A 17134-nucleotide genomic window follows, 5' to 3' on the forward strand; every position below is an offset into this window, starting at 1 on the left:
GTTTGAAAGGATCTGGGGTGAAATTTCCAACTTTATTGCTGCATCAAACGTTGTAAAATGATTAACTGGCCTTCGCAGCGCTTCCGGGCAGAGAAATATTTTTGAACATAATGATCAATAATGAATTGGGAAATTGATACAGAAAGTGAATAAAGTGAGCACCGGATCCACTGGAAGGGCCGAGTGAGGGCGCCGTGCCGGTGAGGAATGGAGAAGGGATTTTGCTGAGCGGGAATCCAGCTGATTAAATCCGGATTTGGGTTCCTGGTTGTCGGGGCAGTGAGCGAGGGTCGGGAAGGTGAGGGGACAGGGGCATGTGCTACTGGTTTGTTGCTGTAGGATAAGAGAGCCGACAGGGGCTGGCACAAAACGGGAAAGGACCAGAGATCCGCGGCGGTGAGTTTAAGAATTCGGATCGGATTGGAAAATGCAGTTGAAGGCCAAGCTAGTGATTGAGATTGGGAGGGAGACAAGAAAAGGGACATGTAGGAGCTGGAGGGGAGTCTGGAGCAGATGATTTCGGAAAGTGGATAAACTGAGGCAACGGATGAGGAGACAGAGGATTCAATGCAGTGGGAGGAGAGGCTGGGATTCACAGGGAGAGACTGCAGCAGAGTGTTGGAGGAAATCTAATCTATCGGTCCCAGTAACACAATCCAACTAATACATTCAACCTTTAATATCTGTGGTGATTGGAGTGAGGGAACGTCTCGTTTTTTACATAACGTGGTCAATAAATTTACTTTGCACATTGAATTAAAATTAAATTAAAATACACGAATTAAATTGGCCACGTTCTTTATTGAATGAAGCCGTCACATAGCTTTTAGAATACAATATCCTAATAATTCAATGCGGTCAAGAATCACTGAACTTAATCTTTAATTACATTTCAGTTATGTTAATTTATTCAGTCAGTAAACCAGTAATAGGAATATTCACATAAACAGACTTGGGACCCGATAGCAATAAACACACCCGGCGAGAGTACAATAAAACTCTCAAAATCTGACAACATCATAATAACATCTTCAAGTCTCATTTCCTCTTCATAATTGAATTGGAAGTTTCAGCAATTCAATCCGAAAAATTGTTCACATTGCTGCCGCTCTCTCTCTCTGTCTGTCTCTCTCTGTCTCTCTGTCTCTCTCTTTCGTTCCTACTCCCCCTCCATCTCGTTTTCATTCTCTATCTCTCCTCTCTATCTCCCCGCACTCTCTCTACTCTCTTTCTCAAAGCGCCTTTTCACATCCGAGTAAATGCTAACATTCTGCGCCTGCTTTCTCTTCACCAGCCCCGTGTTCCAACGATCCTATTCTTAATGTCAGTTTGTTAAATGGTGAAGCCACTGTGAATCGCTTAACGTTTCCACAGAATCGAATGCCTCTTCCAGACACACCTCACAATAATTGAAATTCCTTCTCCTGTAATTATAAAGTACAGCCTTAGATGGCGGCATTGTTCAATTAACAAAACACCAACATCACCGCTGCCACTTATAATCTACAGATAAATAGAAGGGCTCATGATTCCAACAGATAAAGTACAAACTGATACAACACAACCTCAAAACATTGCATTTTACAGTGAATTCATTCACAGTGAAGCAGAGAAGGAGATGTGAAAGAATCAGCATCAAACTCAGTTCAGTAACCAGACATCTGAAGCGGCCTCAGATACACACATAATGAAATAATCTTGCGTAACATTGATAACCAATAAATACATTGAAATCCCTGTTAAACTCAAGGATGGAGGACATTGCGCTGACTCCTTGTAACACTGAGACCGTGAGCTGTCTCATTATCAATCACCGAAAACACATTGATGAAAAAATATTCCAGGACAGGTTCGTTCCACAGCATGAAACTGTTAACAGCTCCTGATGATCCGATACCAGCTCTTAACCCAGACACCTGATTCCAATACATTCAGTACAGAGAATAATCCAGTAACAATGACAAGGTTAGATATACAAGATCGTAGCGCATGTAATGCAGCTGCTACAACACCTAAAGAGCAGAGACTTAGAACAGAACAGTCCATTGCGTAATACACGATGGGAGAAAAATAGTGTCAAGCACAGCAGCAGAGTTAATATGGATTTACACCATGAACAGCTGAGATAATGGCTTACCTGGAACCCCAATGGCTGCAAGAACAGGATAATAAATACATTCTATCTGATACATTACTGAATATCCCATTTCTGTGAGAAGCAATGACTTCTGTTGGCCTGGAAAGCGCAGCTCCGGCAGGCAGTCTGTGTGGATTCATTACAGCGATCCCTAATTTATACAGGGGGTAAATCTCCACTGACACGGTTATACCCCTGATCATTGCTATTAGTTACAGTCATCTGAACAAACACATTTCTTCAGCAGCTTTGCCTCCGATGTTAATGATGACGTGGATATATCACAAACATCTCAAAGTTCAGAACCTCGTCTTAATGAGACCTCTCTCAGGAATAAAGTTCAAAGCTGTGCTCAGAAAGGACTGGTCCAACAATGAGCGGCTTCATTTACAGTTTTCATATAATTGTATTGACCATGTTCACTCCTGGTGATTCATTTATACATTTTACAGATTTCTCCATATTATACATTGAATCCAGGGACACAAGCAGACCCGTTTCACGTTATTCCTGCAGTTTCCCAGTTAAGATATGAATTTGGAGTCTCTGACACGAAGGCAGCCTCTAAAAGGGATCCCATCCTTTCAGGCAATGCTTAACAACCCTGTGTGTGTAAACTATTCTCCTCACATCCCCACTAGTTGCTTTGCAAATTATTTTAAACCTATGACTTCTGGTTATCAATCCAGTTGCCAGAGTAAACAATTTCCCCTATTTGCTCTATAAAAACACGTCATTATTGTGAACACCTCTCCTTAACCTTCTCTGATCTACGGCGAACAATCCCAGCTTCTCCAATCCTTCCACATAACTGAAGTCCCTCATCCCTGGTATCACTCTGGTAAATCTCCACTGAACCCTCTCCAAGGCCTTGACATCCTTCTTAAAGTGTGGTGCCCAGTGTTGTACACAATACTCCAGCTGGGGCCTAACCAGTCTTTTGTAAAGGTTTAACATGACTTCCCGATTTGTGCATTCAATGTCCCTATTTACAAACCCATGTATCCCTTAAACTTGCTTAACCGCCTTTTCAACTTTCCCTGCTACCTTCAAAGATTTATGACCATGCGCCCCCAGGTCCCTCTGTTCTTCCACTACCCTCAAAATAGAAAATTGACTGACATCGAAACTCCAGCACGGAAACAAGCCATTCGGCCCAACTGGTTTATGCCAGCTTTTTTGCTGCACATGAGCCCCCTCCCTCCCACTTCATCTAACCCTATCAGGATACCCTATTCCTTTCTCCCTTTTGTGCTTATCGAGCTTCCCCTTAAATGCCTCTGTGTTATTTGCCGCAACTACTCCTTATGGCAGCGCATTCCACATTCTTACCACACTTTGGTAAAGAAGTTTCTCCAGAATTCCCCATTGGATTTATTAGTTACTATCTTATATGTATGATCTCTAATCTTCGACTCGCTCACAAGTGGAAACATTTTCCCTACGTCTACCCTACCAAATCCTATCATTGTCTTAAAGGCCCTATCAGGTCACCCCTCACCTTTCCCATTTCTACAGAAAAGAGATCCAGCCTGTTCAGCCTTTCCTGATAAGGATATCCTCTCAGTTCTGGAATCAACATTGCGAATCTTTTTTGCACTCTCTCCAATGCCTTTATATATGTCTTTAATATGGAGACCTGAACTGTGCGCAATACTACAAGTGTGGCCTAACCTCGGCTCCCCACAAGTTTTACATAACTTCTTTAGTTGTAAATTCTATCCCTCTAGATTTGAACCCCAGTGCGTGATTTGCCTTTTTTAACCAGTGTCGCTACTTTTAGTGATTTGTGTATTTGTGCCCCAAGATTTTATTCTTCTAGTACATTCTGTTCAATACAATGTGAAATGGCCTTACACGGTGGTCTTTCCTCATAGACCCTTTGCATAGGCCGCACCTCGCTTCATTATATCCCTCAGCACGTACTCCTGGACCTTGGAATATGTCAGTTGGCAACACTCGATCATGGACAGCTCCATCAGATGGAAGACCATCAGGTTTCGGGCAGACCAAAGGGCCTCCTTCACCGAGTTGATGGTCTTCCAGCAGCAGTTGATATCTGTCTTGGTGTGGGTCCTGGGGAACTGCCGGTAGAGCACAGCATCCTGTGTTACTGAGGCGTTGGGGATGAACCGGGACAGATACAAATGCATCTGTCTCCACACCTTTTGCACCAAAGAGCAGCCCACCAGCAGTTGGACGACGATCACCTCCCCGCCGCAGCCTCGAGAGAAGCTCACGGTGGTGCTGAGGACAGTGAACCTACTGCTGATCGGAGCAAACGTCGGTGACGTCGTCCATTTGTTGGGAGGCCATAACCTGAGACCATCCGCTGCCTAGGGTAGTCGCCCCCTGATATCTGCATCCTACCTGATCAACGCAGCAAACTGCTCGATGCAACATACGATCAAGGCCGCGGAGAGAGGACAGACCTGACTGACTCCAGATCTGATTGGAGGGCTCTCCGACACTTACGCGTTGGTTAGGACTGTGCTACGGATGTCTGTGTAGTGCAGCCAGATCCAATCGCGGATTCCATCCCCAAAACACATTTTGGAGAGCACGCCAATCATGTACGTGTGGGATATTCTGTCAAAGGCCTTCTCCTGGTCCAGGGTGATCCGTGAGCAGCACAAGGCTATCAGAGATCTTCCTGTCGGGTACGGTACAGGTCTGATCCGGGTGGATCACCAGCTCCAGAGCAGAATTGAGCCTATGGGCGATGGCCTTAGACAGAACCTTGTAGTCGACATTTCGCAAGGAAATAGGTGGCCAATTTCTGATTTCTTCCCTCTCCCGCTTTCCCTTTTAGATAAGCGTTTTGATGCCTTTCCTCATGGACTCTGACATGCTGCCTGGCAGAAGCAAACCCCCGAACACTTCCAGCAGGTCTGGGCCTATCCAGTCCTTCAGAGCCGAGTGCAACTCAACCAGTAAGCCATCGCTCCCGGGACTTCTACTCCTCTCGAAGGACCAGACGGCCTTTGTCAGCTCGTCCAATGTCAGTGGCCGATCCATGCCCTGCTGCTTGCTGTCCTCTAAGACCTCCGTGATAGAGGACAGGAAGGACTGGGAGGCCGTGCTGTCTGTGGGCCTTGAGTTGTACAGCCCGGCATAAAAGGATTTGCTGATCTCAGTATGTCCGCCTGTGAAGACGTCACTGAGCCGTCTTCCTCCTTCAGGCTGCTGATCACGGAGGTCTCTCTGTGCAGCTTCTGGAAGTAGAAGCATGAGCTCTTCTCGCCCTGCTCCACGGAGCGGACTCTGGGCCAGAAGATGATCTTTGAGGCCTCGGAGATGAAGAGCGAGGCTTGCTGGCCCTTCACCTCTCTGAGATCCCTCCGACATCAACTACTATTTACTGCAGCTGGAGCAGATTCTGCATACTTTTCTGGAATTGTGCCACTTCCCTCTGTCTCTCTCTCGCCTTCTGATCACCTTTCTGGATGAAGAACCTCTTGATATTGGCCTCATTCGCTTCCCACCGGTGCACCGTGGAGTCGAAGAGGGGTTTCACGGTCCTCCAACTTGTGTAATCCCCCTTTAGATCCTCGATTTTCTCCGGGGTCAACAGTTTCCATCTACCCCTGCCCGCCCTCTGGTCCTCCTGCGATTAGCAGTCAGTCAGTGGAGGCAGTGGTCAGAGAGGAATACCGGTTGGACGTCGGTGGATATGACCTTGAGCGATGGGGACACAAACAGGAAGTCCCGCTGGATCGTCCAGCGTCATCGATGATGCAGTTGAAGTCTCCGGCGAGAACGACCGACCAGGAGGTCGCCAGCGGCATCGGGAGATGCTGGAAGACCTCCAGCCGTTCGCTTCTGAGCTTCCGGTCGTACACATTACAATTACAGAAAGGTTACAGCATGGAAGGAGGCTATTCGGCCCATCGAGTCCACGCGCACTCTATGCAAGAGCAATCCAGGTAGTCCCATCCCCGCCCTATCCCCGTAGCCCTGAACATTCTTTCCTTTCAAGCACTTATCCAGTTCCCTTTTCAAGGCCATGATTGAATCTGCCTCCACACCACCTCGGGCAGAGCATTTCAGATCCTAACCACTGGCTGTGTAGAAAAGGTTTTCCTCATGTCACCTTTGGTTCTTTTGACAGTCACCTTAAATCTATGCCTTCTGGTTCTTGACTCTTCCGCCAATGGGAACAGTTTCTCTCTATCTACTCTGTCTTGAACCTTCATGATTTTGAATACCTCTATCAAATCTCCTCTCAACCTTCCCTGTTCCAAGGAGAACAACCCCAGCTTCTCCAGTCTATCCATGTAATTAAAGTCCCTCATCCCTGGAATCATTCCAATAAATCTCTTCTGCACCCTCTCTAAGGCCTTCACATCTTTCCTAAAGTGCGGTGCACAGAACTGGACACAATACTCCAATTGTGCCCGAACTAGTGTTTTATAAAGTTTCAGCATGACTTCCTTGCTTTTGTACTCTATGCCTCTATTTATAAAGCACAGGATCTCGTATGATTTGTTAACCACTTTCACAACTTGCCCTGTCACCTTCAATGATTTGCACACACATACCCTCAGATCTTTTTACCCTTTTAGAATCGTGCCCTCTAATTTAAATTACCTCTCCTCGTTCTTCCTACCGAAATGTATCACTTCGCATTTTACGGCGTTCACTTTCATCTCCCACGTGTCCGCCCATGCCACCAGCTTGTCTATGTCCTATTGAAGTCGATCATTATCCACCTCACTGTTCATTACACTTCTAAATTTCGTGGCATCTGTAAATTTTGAAATTATGCCCTCTGCACCCAAGTCCAAGTAATTATTATGTATCAAGAAAGGCAGTGGTCCCAGCACCGACCCCTGGGGAACACCACTGTACACCTCCCTCCAGTCCGAAAAACAACCGTTCACCACTACGCTCCGTTTTCTGTCACTTAGCCAATTTTCTATCCATTTTGCTACTGCCCCCTTTATGCCATGGGCCGCAATCTTGATGACAAGCCTACCATGCGCTACTTTATCAAACGCCTTTTGAAAGTCCATACACACCACACTGTTGGCCAGAGGCTGCAGAAACCTATTGAGGTTAATTCGAATTGCTAACAAAGACACTGACCTTTTGAACTGGGGTGACCTGGAGTTCAGTCACTGGTCTGAACTGGCCAGAACCGGTTTGAATTCGTTCCGCTTCTTACAGGGACAAAGGAAATGTGATGTGACACCAGTCCTTATTTAGAAAAGGAGTATGAGGTGATGCTCCCTCGGGCCTTGGAGCAGAACCAATCAGGGGATGACATCGATCACTCCAGCAACTTTGAGCCAACCAGAGAAGACAGCATCATTCGAAAAGACAGACTTGGGAATAAAACTGAAGAATTGCTGGCTTGGTGCCGGTGTGTTTTTGAGGGAGACTCCGGAGACTAACCCTCGTGGAAGTGGGAACCCTACGTCAGGGACGTAGAGACTACGTCAGGGACGTAGAGACGACGTCGGGTGTGAGAAAGAGAATTGCCTGGCCAGCAGTATCTCTCTTTTCCGGGTAATATAATATCCTTTCTATTCTGTGACCACTCGGGGAGTGTTCGTCAGAGAAACCTAGTGGGTGTACGTTTAAATCCTAATACTCAGGGGGTGTTAGTCAGCTGGTGGGTGTGCATTTAAATCCTAGTTTGAGTATAAAACTGTATAACCTGCTGTAAACTGCATGCCTATATCTAACTAGATGTATAAGCGGTATGTACATGATCTAATAACGTTAAGCCAAAACCGTTAACCGGTGACTTCCGGTCAACATCTTTGGCGTCCCTGGGTGGGCTCGAGGATAAATCTCTCCGTTGCGTCAGTGGGAGCCTCGAGGCGAACCGAATTTGGCAAAGTATACAGAGAACAGGAGTTTAGGTTAATTCATAGTTAATAACACAAGATGATGAATAAAGTGAAATCACCAAGCCCTGGGGACTTGGACTGTTTTGATTGGAAGGGACTCCTTCAAAAATACGTAATAGGGAAATGGCCGCAATACGGGGAGTATGCGGGTCACATTGGAGACAAGGGAACGCCTGTTGGGGAGGTCCTTTGGAAAATTGCGCAAACAAAGATGTCAGATAGGAAATTTTAAAAGATACAAAAGTCTGTAGCGATCGGATGTTTACTTGAGGAATGGATAGAATGCCGACAGCAGGCTAGGAGAGAGAAAGAAGAGACTCAGAAAATCCAAGACGAATTAGGGGAAGATAATAAAAAATTCCATGAGGAGATAGCTCGCCTTCGTGAGAAGGTAACTGATCTACAGGGACAGAGAAGTGCAGATTTGATGCACATGAACCAATATCAGTTACAGTGCGAAAAATTGACGAATGAAAAGAATAAGAGAGACGGAGAAGCCCAAGCAGTTAAAGCTGAGGTGGAGAGATGGAAACAACAATGTAGTGATTTAAAAACTGCTATGAATGTGATTCACAGAGCAGCTCAGGAAAAGAGGAGTATTACTGGTGATCACACAACGTGTCAGAAAGTGATAGGGTGTGCGTTTAAATCCTAGTTTGAGAATAAAACTGGATAACCTGCTGTGAACTACATGCCAATATCTAACTAGACGTATAAGCGGTATGTACATGATCTAATAACGTTAATAAAGCGAATTGAGAATTAAGAGAGAATTGAATCTTCCTCTGTGTACGAAGCTGCAAGATCAGCTAGCCGCACAGAGGGGCATATTGTGTGCTTTTGCACCCGGGAGAGGTGAAGAAAGTGGTTTCGGGGATGTAGATTGGGATGATTTAGCAGACAAGGCGGATAGATACAGCAGCGGTGATAGGGAACCTCCACGAGGGGACCCACCGCCAGCATATGCTCCAGAGCAGAAAAAACCGTCTGCCCCAATGGCCCCCCTGGAAACGACTAGAGCACAGATGGGGGAAGATGGTCAGGATATGACATATTCCACCCCACTTGGGGTACAGGAACTGAGGGTTATTGCGAAAGATATTGGAACGTGTGCACCTGGGGATGATCCGAGGGAGTTGTTCCTAGCGGTCAGGCAACAGAGAGCGATACACGGCTTAGACGATGCGGAGGAAAGGAAATTAATCCTAATGTGCCTACACCCACATATACACTCCGCCCTACCGGAGGAACAAAAACTTGGTAGAGGCACGAATGAGGCCTTAAAGGACCAGGTATTATCTGTCATGGGCGATAACAGAGGGGATCCAGTGGAGGCGCTAATGAAATGCTATCAAAGGAAAGGTGAACACCCCACTGCATTTTCGGCCCGCATTTGGCCGGTGTTTCCAAGGGGTCTATGGTACAGACTTAGACAGGGATAATTTACAGCGGGAGGTGAGGAACCGATGTCTGAGAACACTAGTGTCACATGGCACTGAGAAGTCAAGGAAGGCACTAGATCAGTTTGACCCCGCTGATGACACACATACGGTACCCTGGATAATTAGGAAGATGGTTAGAGTATGGGAAAGGGAAATACCAAAACGATCCAAGGCATCCGGGGACAGAGCAATGCCTGTTAAAGATCAGATGATAATATGGAGAAATAAAGGGAGGGGACCTACTCAGGGGGAACCTCCTCCAGCTTATCAGACAGTGGGAAGAGGTAGAGGCAAAGGAAACTTCTCAGGAACGGGGAGAACTCAAGGCGAGGTGTCCAAATGCTATAACTGTGGCCAAGAGGGACACTTCGCAAGGGACTGCCCGAACCCAAGACGAGAGAATGCAGGTAGGGGAAGGAATCAGAGCCTACCCGTGGAAGGGCCGAATAGACCAAGTCCTCAGTGTGATACGATAGAAATATCACCGAGTTCCGGGTTGTACCCCGAACTGCAATGACGGTCTCAGGCCTCTCCGTTATGGGTGTGTGACGCGCGGTTGGATGACACGGGGAGACCCCTAGTGAATGGTAGGGTCGGAGGCCGCCCTCTGACATTTCTTTGGGACACAGGGGGATCTCGAACCACCGTTAACACCACTCAGATCAATGACACAGATTGGAAAATTCAAAACAAAATTATTCTAAGTGGATTCACAGGGCATTCACAAGTGGGATATGTGAGTGTACCGTTGGAAGTCGGTGTGGGAGACATAGTGATAGAGCATTCAGTGGTCCTTATTAAATTACCTAGAGAACAAGAACATATATTAGGGAGTGACTTTATGGCCAAAGCGGGATTCTTCTTCGACCCTGTTAATTGTATGATTTGGCAAATGCCTTTGGGCATGGGCAGTATAAATCACACACTCGTCCCGGTGGGGGAATATCGGGATAGGGTATGCACGATCGGGGAAATGTGGATAGAACCAGGAGAAATGAGTGACGATCGTGAAGTACAACAGATTATTGTACAAAACTCAATAGTATTTGCCCGACATAAACATGATTGTGGGAAAATGACCGGGAGTGTGTGTATACAAGGTCCAGACCCCAAACCACAGAAGCAGTATGGTTTCCCAAAGCAAGCAGAAGAAGAGATAGAGAAGGTGATACAGAGTCTGCTGCATCAAGGGATATTAAGACCAATAGCTTCTACTAATAACGCACCGATTTGGCCAGTGAGGAAACTCGACGGTAGCTGGCGACTAACGATAGACTACAGAGAATTAAATAAAGTCACACCGTTAACAGCCCCTACAGTAGCAACTAGCCCAGAGACAGTAGTTCGACAAAATGAGGATGCGCGGTGGTTTACGGTTTTGGACATAAGTAACGGTTTTTGGTGTATTCCACTGGAGAAAGAATGTCAATATAAATTTCCATTTACTTTCCAAGGACAGCAATATACATGGACCGCCCTGCCGCAGGGGTTTCACAATTCCCCGTCCACATTTCACCAACGACTGAGGGAAGGGTTAAAAGGATTCTCAAGGCCTGAATGTCCAGTGCAGTATGTAGACGACTTACTCCTACAAACTGAAACCAAGAAGGAACATTATCAACTGCTAAGTGAATTACTGCAGTTGTTACATGACTTGGGATTAAAGATTAACCCTAAAAAAAGCGCAGATCATGAAACAAAAAGTTACTTTCTTGGGAATGATTCTGACGCCGGGACTAAGGGATATTGACAAGCGAAGGGCAGAGACAGTTGGCAGACTCCCTGTTCCGCGGGATGTAAAAGGGTTAAGGTCCTTCTTAGGGTTGGTGGGATATTGCAGGGACCATATTGATGGGTTCGCCACAAAGGCGGCCCCGCTGATGGAATTATGAAAAAAGAATGTGGCCTGGGAGTGGAAAACAGAACACAGCCAGGCCATGACTGATTTAAAGCAAGCACTAGCTGCCGCGCCTGCTTTAAAAACCCCAAATCCAACTGAGCCGTTTGCATTGGAGGTGGCTACCACAGACACCACCCTCTCGGCAGTTCTATTACAGGAGACACACGGGAAATTACGACCAGTTGCGTACGCCTCACGTATGCTCTCATCAGTAGAGCAGGGGTATACGGTATGTGAAAGACACTTGCTAACTGTCTTTTGGGCAGTGCAGCATTTTACTTATATAGTGGGACTAAATCCACTTACAATATTAACAGAACACACCCCAGTACAGTTACTGTTAGATGGAAGGATTAAGGATGGTTCAGTTAGCCAAAATAGAATCGCTAGATGGACATTGTTGCTGCAAGGGAGAAATATAACCGTAAAGGGGGTAAAAACCATCACTATGTTAGCAGACAACTTAGTTTATCAGGGAGAAAAACATGAGTGTCAATTGATGATAGCAAATGACCCCAAGGGCCCATTTGTATCAAAACAAAAAGGAAGGGGTAAGACGGGGCCTGAAAGTAGAAAGACAAAGGAAACAGGAAAGGCAGAACCCTCTTTTAAAATTTTTGTGGATGGCTCTTCATCAGTACAGGATGGGGAAAGGAGAATTGGATGTGGAATATACATGGAGGATGACCACGGACAGGAAAGATTTAGTGTGGCTCTGAAATTACCTAACACTATGAGTGCGCAGGCAGCAGAACTAGCAGCCGTCGCATATGTGGTTGGTCACCCGGAATATGTTCCGCCCAGATCAGTCATATATTCTGATAGCATGTATGTTTGTAATAGCCTCACAGAACATTTGTCCCTATGGGAAGCGAGAGGTTTTGTCTCAGCGAATGGAAGACCCCTACGTCAGCCCCTCTATTACGGTACATCTTTGAAGAAGCACAGAGGACAGGATATGGGGTCCCAAAAGTGAAAGCTCATTCAAAACTATCTCCCGAAGGGAACAGGAAAGCTGATGAGCTAGCTAAATGAGGTGCTGTAAGTGGACAGGAATGGCAGCCACCGATTGGGGAAATCGGCGGCCAGAGAGAGAAGCAGGTCAAAGTGATGGATTTAACGGAGGAGCAAAAGAAAGGCGGAGAATTAAAAAAACTAATAGAAGGCGCAGAGTCAGACACATACAAAAGGCACAAGGGGGTCTATATACAAGACGGAGTGGTTTTGTGTGAAGGAAAATTTGTGGTGCCAGAGGGGGGACGAAACCAAATAATCCACTGGTGCCATGACTTATGGGGACATAAAGGGACGGAGAGCACCCGAGATAGGATAAAGGAGGTGTGTTGGTGGCCTGGAATGACAGGTGATGTGGAACACTATGTCAAGAATTGTTTGATCTGTGCACAACACAAACCCGATAGAAATGTTAAGAAAGGGGCCATCCGACATACTAGACCAGTAGAAGGGCCTTGGACTAATTTACAGATAGACTATATAGGACCGCTTCCTCCCACTCCAGGAGGATACAAGTACATTCTAGTAATAGTGGATACCTTCACTAAATGGGTGGAAGCTTTTCCGACCAGAACAGACACAGCCAAAGTTACTGCGAAAATTCTATTGGAAAAGGTGTTTACCCGCTGGGGTTTACCCCGAAGCATAGAATCGGATCAGGGAACACATTTTACAGCCCAAGTAATGCAAGATGTTATGACCCTTTTTGGGGTTAGACAGAGATTTCACATACCCTATAGACCACAGTCTAGTGGAATTGTGGAAAGAATGAATCGGACATTAAAAAACATGATAGCTAAAATGGTGCAGCAGCGCAAGACAACCTGGCAGGTCGTTCTGCCCTTTGTGCTGATGATAGTCAGGAATACCGTGGCTTCATGAGCAGGCTGCACTCCTTATAGACTCATGACGGGAAGGGACATGAGGGGAATGGAGTGGTTGGTAGGTTTGGATTTGTCTGAACCCGAGGTAGACCACATTATACCAGAAAAATGGGTACAACAGCTAGTAGAAACAGTAAAAGAAGCAAATTATGTAGCCGCTCACCGACAGGGAAAGAAGAAACAGCATAGCAAGGCTTATTTCGATGCAAAAGCCAACCCGATAGAGTTGAGCACCGGACAGAGAGTAATGATTAGAATATACCAGCCCACCTCATTCTTGAGTCCAAAGTTTGCCGGTCCCTATGAGATAGTAGACAAAGCTAGCCCATCTGTATACAGGGTATTAATGGCACCAGATAAGAGTGGCTGGTACCACATTAATCAGCTAAAGTTGGTAGGAGAAAAACAAGATAATCATCATTGGCATGTGCTGCTCGATGCTAACGATGTTCTGAATTTTGAAGGTCAGGGAGATCAAGAACATGACCAGCTACAGGTCCAAGAGGAGGTGATTGAAAACAAATTTGATACTGTCCGTTCACATGCAGAGGCGAATCCAGGAACAAAACAAAAGGAACATTAAACAGAAAGGGGGAATAAGTGGGTTCGAAGAAACGGACGGTTAGAATCTGAAACAAATTGGGAACAGGATTTGGACGGTCTGGCTCAGTATATGGAGAGACTGGACTTATGATAGTACCTAAAAGAAACTGTACATAAGAGCAGAAATTACACTTGTTTATTCCAGGTCCAGCCTAGAATGAAGGGGATGATGCATGTTGTTGCTATCGGATTGATCATCATCAGAACTGCGGTTGAACCTGTCTCGGAGTCGTCACGACGAATGATCGTGCCTGAAGCAGTGTCGGCGATAGAAGGATATCCCGAGACCAGGGACAACTTTGCTCCGCAGAATAAGACAGTCCGAACCAACAAAGGGGAAAGAGATGATTTAAATTTGTATTATACGGGAGTGAATGGGTTAGCGTGTGTAGGAAAGACTTTGGGTATTCCGGAGGGAGTGGGAGTACGGTTTTCATGTAACACAGTTCGAGAGGTAACATTGTCGGTAATCCCAGAGGGAAAAATTATTAATCAATTTGTGGGTCCATTTATGGAGCGACCATCGGGGAGCGACGGTCGAGGTACAATTATGGTCCACTGGGACCACACCTATGTAAATATTGATTGGGGTAGTGACTCGTACCAGAGATATATTGATTGGGGTGGATATAGTCGGCGTTTTAGAAAGATCGGCTGGATCATCATCAATTGTATAAAGGAAGACACAACACAGAAAGGGGATAGAGCAAAAAAGGCGGTCAGGGTTGCAGACAGGAGTTTCTGTCGGGGGCCAGGACCCTTCATAATTTTCAGGACCCCGAGGAGGCTTATCACACCACCCCCTCCAGTGATTGAAACCACACCGGAACCTAGATGTAGCGAAGATCAGTACAAAACGGACGGTGTAGGTCTGGTGCTGGAGGAAACGGGAGAATCTGTCACTTTGGTACCGGGATATCAACATGTGCAGGTGGTCGTCAATTTGACTGAAATAACTGCTCCAGAATGGTGTTCATATGCCACAAAACACTTACTTATCCACATCCTTAGGAGACAGTTAAGCAGGAATTAGTTCCGGTCAGTAAGAAACAGGAAAAAGAGAGGGCTATTAGAACTGGCGGGGGCAGGTTATGCATCGGGCGTGGCAACAGTTAACACGTTGGACATAGCTGAGTTGGAAAACCAGATACAATCCCTCCAGCAGAAAATGCAGGTTATTACTGGAGAGGGTTATCGGGGTCAAATACGAGACAGCCAAATAGGACAGGATGCATCACAAGTGACCCTAGACACAGTAAAATTGTTGAAACCTTTACAGGATAAAATAAATTTGATCATTGACCGTCCGGCTAATACTTCAGAGGAGGCCCATAAGGCCGAGACGTGTGCCATATATACTAGCTGGGTGTTGACTATGATTGGTACTAATTTGTTACAGCTCAATACACACCAAGTTCCAGACTGGGTATCGGATGAACAGTTAGAGAAATGGGTCGGAGAAGAAACACCTCTATGCCACCTCAGAAGTTTAACCTTATCTAACAGGGTGTTAAGTACCTGTCCTGAGGATAAAGGGAAATATTACGTTGGGGCGGTGTTTCATATTCCCCGGCACGGAGGCAATTTGACCTACCCTTTAAAAAGAGTTCATAACGTGGGCAAGTATCATGAGGGTCCTTGGATATCTATGAGCAATCCACCATCTCATGCTATTGTAATGGACGGTGCTGAGAAAGGGGTAGATTTGTCAAAGTGTCACCAAGGAGGGAATCACTGGGCCTGTCCAGAAGAGATAACAAGACAGAAACTTACGAATTGTGGGTTCAGTACTTATGAAAATTGTTCATTGTCCATTTTGCAGGTTAACAACCAGTCCTTTTTACAATACGCCCTTGTGGGACAAACGTATTACATAGCCACAGCGGCTATGAACTATATCAAAGGATGGAAACAGTGCCCTCTGGAAGGACACAATGTGGCCATTAACAACGTGACCTCAGACCTGATTGTTGGTGGACAAGTTCTGCCTAAGCCAATAATGAGGATGGTGATAAACGAAAACCTCACAGTCCAACGTACCGATATAGACCAAGATCTGTGGAAATATGTTCCGACCGAACTGCCAAGCATTCCGCACCTGACTACAGATTGGACGCAAATGGCGGAGGAAGCCAATGAGATAATTCATCAATGGACTAAACACACTAAAATAATTAAAACTCATGCTGATAAAGCAGATGAACCGCTACGGGACCCCGGGTTCTGGGATAAGTTTTGGAATTGGGGATCTAATGTTCAAATACATCCAAGGGTCAGGATTTTATCACATGCCGCAGTAATTAGTGATTTTATGTGCATTAATACTTGTCATATTCAATGTATATCAGCTTAGAAGGTGGAAAAATGAAATTTTGCAACAATTGAGTGTTAGTGCTATAATAAAAGAGAAGAAGCGATTATCAACATAAGGACAGTGTGTGAAGTATATTTTATACGCTTCCTTTTTGTATTCTTTCTATAACCATATGATATCGCGGATGTAACATGCCCATTGGGGGACAATGACGGCCTCAGAAGTGGTACACAGAAAGGGAGAATAATGATCCTAAGATAAGTATCTTTGGATCAAAAGGGGGGAGATGTTGGCCAGAGGCTGCAGAAATCTATTGAGCTTAATTTGAAGTGCTAACAAAGACACTGACCTTTTGAACTGAGGTGACCTGGAGTTCAGTCACTGGTCTGAACTGGCCAGAACCGGTTTGAATTCGTTCCGCTTCTTACAGGAACAAAGGAAATGTGATGAGACACCAGTCCTTACTTAGAAAAGGAGTATGAGGTGATGCGACCTAGGCCCTTGGAACAGAGCCAATCAGGGGATGACATCGATCACTCCAGCAACTTTGAGCCAACCGGAGAAGACAGCATCATTCGAAAAGGCAGGCTTGGAGTTAAAACTGAAGAATTGCTGGCTTGGTCCCAGTTTGTTTGTGAGGGAGACTCCGGAGACTCACCATCGTGGAAGTGGGGACCCTACGTCAGGGACGCAGAGACTACGTCAGAGACGTAGATACGACGTCGGGAGTGAGAAAGAGAATTGCCTGGCCAGAAGTATCTCTCCTTTCCGGGTAATATAATATCCTTTCTATTCTGCGACCACTCGGGGAGTGTTCGTCAGAAAAACCGAGTGGGTGTGCGTTTAAATCCTAATACTCAGGGAGTGTTCGTCAGCTAGTGGGTGTGCGTTTAAATCCTAGTTTGAGTATAAAACTGTATAACCTGCTGTAAACTGCATGCCTATATCTAACTAGACGTATAAGCGGTATGTACATGATCTA

This window comes from Heptranchias perlo, unplaced genomic scaffold (genome assembly GCF_035084215.1).
Source record: "Heptranchias perlo isolate sHepPer1 unplaced genomic scaffold, sHepPer1.hap1 HAP1_SCAFFOLD_52, whole genome shotgun sequence".
Classification (NCBI taxonomy): Eukaryota; Metazoa; Chordata; class Chondrichthyes; order Hexanchiformes; family Hexanchidae; genus Heptranchias; species Heptranchias perlo.